Raw genomic sequence first — 6,036 nt, 5'->3', positions numbered from 1 at the left:
CTTGAAAGAATACATACGAGAGGGAGTGCTTTGGGGTGTAGCCTCTCAGCTCCACAAAGCCCAACAAGAGGAAGGAGAGTCGGTGAGAGACTTTATTAGTCGCTTGAAGCATTTGAATTCTCGTTGTAATCCAAATAAGCGCTTCAATAATAATCAATTGCTTGATAGATTCATTAGGGGATTACGACATGAGGATATCTACAATGGCCTAGTCATTAGAGGTATCACCACTTGGGAAGCAGTCATCACCAATGCGATCCAATTGGAGGATAATTTAATGATTCAAGGAGAAAGAGTGTCTGTTGAGCCTAAATCTACTAGCTTGCAAGCATCGGGGCATCAATCAATGACCCTAAAGCCTATTGCTAAGGAGTCAAAGATATCTAAGATGACTTTAGCATACCTCACCAAGGCCATTCAAGAGAGTCTTAGAGACAATCGTGCTCCACAAAACAATCATATATATCCAAGAAGGGAGCAACAATGGTGCTCAATTTGCTATGGTCCGCATAGTACCAGTGACTACTTTTAGAGTAAAATTCAATGGGAATTGCAATGCTTATGGGAGGTATGGTCATCAAGCTAAGGATTGCATAGTATTTAAGCGCGCGATGGCCAATAGACCAACCTTAGCATGGACAGACACACACACCTTGAGTGCCTGCATTGATGTTGGCCCCACCTATTGAACAAACATCACAACACATGGTCCCTAGGGCCCAAATTGTTGTTCAAACAACACCCTTACCACCTCCAATGCTAGGACCGCAACCACCACATCCGAGAATCACTTTTGCGAATCAAGTGGATTGTGAGTCATCTATTGCTTGTTTGGAAGGCTGTGAGGAAGATATAGACCCTAATATTGCCTATGGGATTGATGCGCTTGAAGAAATCCCACAATACTACATGGAGGACTATTGGAGACGAGTCAAACTTGTCTATCAAGTAGCTACTCTTGCTGTAAGAGGCCAAAATATCAAGTAGTTGTCTATCAAGTAGCTGCTCTTGCTGCAAGAGGCCAAAATATCAATTACGCTGCCAAGAGACCACCTCTTCAATGCTATGAGTGTGGAGGTCCACATCATATGACCGAGTGTCACATTAGGCTACAAAAGAACGCCACAACATTGCAAACCAATCAAATTAGCACGTCTACAATGCCAATACTCATGTGTAATCGATGTGGCATAGATCATTTGATTGCCCAATGTTCGAGTAATGCAAATGCACTGAAGATCACGTCGTTAAACTTGATTGAGGTTACTGAGGAGCCATCACAAAGTACACCTGTGGTACCAGTAAACATACTCATTTGATCGATGCTCCAAAAACAAAATTCTATTCTTGAAGAAAGAGACACGGCATCAATTGCCTAATCTCAGAACAAGAAGAAAACACAAAGGAAGAGATCACAAAAAGCAGCGAAGTCAGACCCCAGTTCAAAGACAAACATAGGGACTGGTGACGACCCCATATATATGAACGACGTTGAAGAGGATTCTTATTCGGGTGAAAGAAACTAACAAGGAAGATCGTCATGAGCCACAATGGCCAAGACTCGAGAAGAAGATAGGAACTTACCCAAACCCTACAGAGGAGATCGAGCTAGTCAAGCAATTAAGGAGTTTGGTAGAAGATACCCAAAGGGATCTAGAGCCAACACCTAGGCAGATCCGGATTATAGACAGATTGTTCCCTACACAACAACAACCTCACAAAGTCCATAGACCCCTAGCCATACCTAGTGTTATCCAAGAAGAAAGTGACTTAAAGTCATGGGAAAGTGGGCGTACTCACTTCTTGTTGGAAAGAATGTTTACAGAGGGACTACCTAACTCTATTAAAGAAATGGAGATCACATCTTTCCCACGTCAACGAAGAGATCACATCTTTCCCACGTCAAGGGACTAAAGCCCAAAAGGTGCCGTTAAGTATATGTGAGACCCTGAGCTATTCTTAGCTTCCTCAATGGAGAACTGAAGATCGGGCTACCACAATTTGCACAGATGGATGGAGCTAGGGAGATGCCAATAGAGGAGGAACACTTAGATCCACAACCCAAGCTAGATAAGAACCTTGTTGTAGAAATACCTGTTAACAAGTTGGCACAATACTTTGAGGGTGATGAATCCAATGCAACCATACCAATCAGTACCAAGGGATTAACTGTGAAGGGAATCCTTGATGGTGGCGTTGAGGTTAGTATTGTGACTAAAAATTTCTAGGAAACTATGGGAAGACCTCACCTTGGGACCACAACCATAGTAGTAAAGATGGCCAATGGGTCTATTGTTAAACCTATTGAGATGCTAGAAGATCTCAAGATCAAGGTCTTTGGACATAAAATAAAAAATACCTTCATTGTTATGGATTTCTCCAAGCACACTATGGCATCTGAGATGATCTTAGGACATCCATTCATGAGGGAAGCAAAAATGGTGCATGACTGGTCTAAAAACCATGTCTACTTTGCAGTTCCAAGATTCTATCATTTGAGTGGATCTTGTAACTGGTCGAGCACATCCTCTAGGAAACAGGTTTATAATTGATCATAGATCTGACACCACAGTTCACTCAGTCCCATTGTAGTATTGTTACACATGTAAAATGGACACTGATGCTGGGAAAGATTCTCCTTATATGGATGTACTACCTGGGATGATTGAGTCAGAAAATGTGGATTGGGTCCACCCAACAGCAACCATAGACACTTGGGGAAACAGGGGGACGACTTGGGTAACACCTAAGGGGGATGAAATGCCACCACTCGTACCCTTAAATATGCTAGAAGCAATGCATATAGCTTCTGATGACCTACGAGAAGATGAAGGTTTGACTGGCATTGGAACCAGTAGAATCTCACAAGACTGTAGCCCACCTGATTTGGGGTCAGAATCATCAATTGAAATTGACTCTGAGGATGAAGAATCTGAGTTAAATCTTAGTGCAAATATGGGGACAAACCAGTCATGGCCCAGTGGTACCCTAGATGACAATATATCCAAGGGAGTAGAAGACACAAGTAGCATTTCATCTAGTGAATCTTCACTAGAGATTGGCCGTAATCAAAAACTAGACAAGAAGAGTAAGAGATATAAGAGACGACGATATTGAGCAAATGTGCGTGCTAGAATAGATGAAAAGAAATCTATCTTAGAATGGCTTAATTATATAGGGACAAGTGATGCTCATCGGAAGTTGGTAGATAACTAGGGTGAATACCTTCAAAGCGTTATGTGGTGTAGTCCACAACCCATTGATATCGCACAACTAGAGGCTACAGAGAAGCCAAAGTTGAGCTGTACGTAAGGAGACGACATAATAAAAAGTTAGCTCAACAACAAAAGAAAGCAGCCAAAGAACATGCAGAGCTTAAAAAGATCCAAGCAAGAGTTGAGGCTCGAGAAAGATAACAACGTCCTAGATGCCAACGAGAGGCTAATCTCGAGATCACAGATGATGATTCATTGGAATCTGAGCCACCTCTATGATATCCAATTGAACTAAATAGCCTTTATGGGAGAGTACTATATAACACATTATTGGATATAGGAGCTCAACATAATTTGTTATCCTATGGAGTTTGGTGTCAGCTAGGAAAACCACCCCTATCCACAAGCACCATCAAGTTAAGGGTGTCAATAAGAAGAAGACCACTGCTTTTGGAATCCTACACTCCTATTATTTATGACAATGGAACCGTGGTTCAAATCTTTTTGGTCATGCCTGCTAGAACTATGGAGGGTAATATAAACCTAGGACGCAGGTGGATGATAGCCAGCAAATGCACTATTGATTGGGGGACGGGGAGTGTCACAACGCAGAAACCAACTCTTAGCCCTGCCACTCAAGCCATAGTCCCTGAGATATTGCCTCTTAAGGAAATAAAACCCAAAACATTTCATGTCCAACAGGTTGAACTATATGTCCCCATAGCCCAACTCTCTAGAGCTTCAACTGTTGTAGTTGAAATAAAGCTTGAGACACACAAGACCCATTATAATATAACAAAGAAAACATACAAGTGGGTCCCTAAAGCTTCTTTAGAGACCATAGCTAGTGCTCAAAGACAGGATCTTGGTGAGAGACGTCCCACTCGCCCCAAGAAATGTAAAGAAATGTTGCATTGGATTCCCAAAAAAGTAATGGAAGCCCAAGGCTACTATGAAGGAAATGATCAAATCTGGGTGCCAAAATGTAAATTGTGCTCTTACCCGTCACCTGACCCATGTGAGCCCAATCCTGTAGCTCCAAAACAAATTGACGATCGCGGAAAGAAAAAAATCACAAAATGCTACACACTCGCTCCAGAGCTAGTTTGGGTATCGAAGAAAGAACGATTTGTTCCACCTGGCTCACGAACATGGAAGTCAAATGAAGCTTCTTGCTCTTCATGTAGTTCCTATACGAAAAGAGAAGCTTTGACACAACCTCCACCTACCATTGTACATATCCATACAAACAAGGAAGAGTTTGCACCTCCCGTTGTAAGTTCACCACCTACAACAACGTTGCAAATTAAATCATGGGAGAGTACCTTACCACCCTTGCAACTAGATGAAATGCATAGGGCATTCGAAAACTATTGGTTAAAGCCTTCACCCATAACAACTTGGAACAATTGGTTCAAAAGGTGACGACATCATTCTAAAATGTATGATCTACCCAAGGAAGGGGAGAGTGTTTGCGGATATCCATCATTCACTGGCTTCCTTCTTAACCTTCCTCCCTGACCTCTCAATCTCCAATCTTAGGGAATGTATATATAAAGACTTATACTCACAAGACAAAAATAAAAAGGTAAAAGAGCAAGAGCCACCAAACAAGAATCTCGAAACAAATGAGTTCTACACATAGCAAAAAATCATAAAAACACATTATGCACAAGGACACGACCCTTATAATATTTGCACTCTAACCAACATCTATCTATGTGTACAGATATGGCTAGTACGTTAGAGTCATCCACTCTTGCCTTGGGTGAGAGGTACCCTCGTTACTTTTCACATGGTCTTTCCTGTGCTTGCCTGTGAATGGGATTTGGTAGGTACGCTAGCATGTGAGAGGAATTTCGAGGACTTAGAATGGTTGATACGTCTCTTGACCACAACTGATCCATACTTAGTAGAGGACGTCACCCTGATTGCACAAGACTACCCTTTTGACCAAGACGACTATAGACATCTAGTGACCTTCTTAGTAAACATTGGTGCCTCTAATGATGAAGACGATTTACATGACTATACGGATGGCACATATGGTCTTACGAATGATGACTTTGTTTTTCTCAATGATGAGGATAGGGGTTTAGCTTTAGGGTTTCCCCCCAATCTCTACAATATCCTATTCCCTTGACTCTCTAGGGGAAGTGCAAATAATTAGGTTAGGATTCCTTATGTTGTTTAATTGTGTTCAATAAGGGTTGGTACCTCTTCCCACTGATGCCTCCTAGAGGTATTCTTTGTGTTTCCTAGTGTGTACAGGAACGTGTTGTTGTTGTTAGGATTTGGACCTTCATGGAATCTCTCTCTCGTTCACTCTTCAAATCAAGCGCGATCATCAACACAAACATATGTTTCTTGTCCATAAGAATTGCCCCTTATCTTTTTTGCATCCATGTTTGTCTGCTTTAATTGTGATTGGTAGCATAATATTCACCGCATTTCTTAGTATCAAACATTAAATGCAATGTAATTTTTTGTTATAAACACTTGTCTAGGTTTAAAAGTCAAGCAGTCTGACTAAGCTAGTTTGACCAAGCTAGGCGTTAGAGGTCTTCTCTTAATACCATGGGGAATGCCTTCCTAATAATCAATTGTTACTTAGGTTCTTAATCTGATTCAGGAAACATTGTGTGAAATATACTAGGGCTTTCTAGTGGTCTTTGACCTTTGTAGTATTATAAAGGGAGTTTACTAATGTGATGAGCCTGGGGAGGGTAACAGTGTTATATGAGCCCCCAAAGTTACAAAATTTAAATGTTGAAAACAAACAAAAAAAAATTAAAAATCAAAGTGCCGCAATGTAAAATCT

Source organism: Adiantum capillus-veneris, chromosome 16 (assembly GCF_014529385.1).
Source record: "Adiantum capillus-veneris isolate H3 chromosome 16, ASM1452938v2, whole genome shotgun sequence".
In the NCBI taxonomy this organism is placed as follows: domain Eukaryota; kingdom Viridiplantae; phylum Streptophyta; class Polypodiopsida; order Polypodiales; family Pteridaceae; genus Adiantum; species Adiantum capillus-veneris.
Note: the sequence above shows the minus strand (reverse complement) of the source record.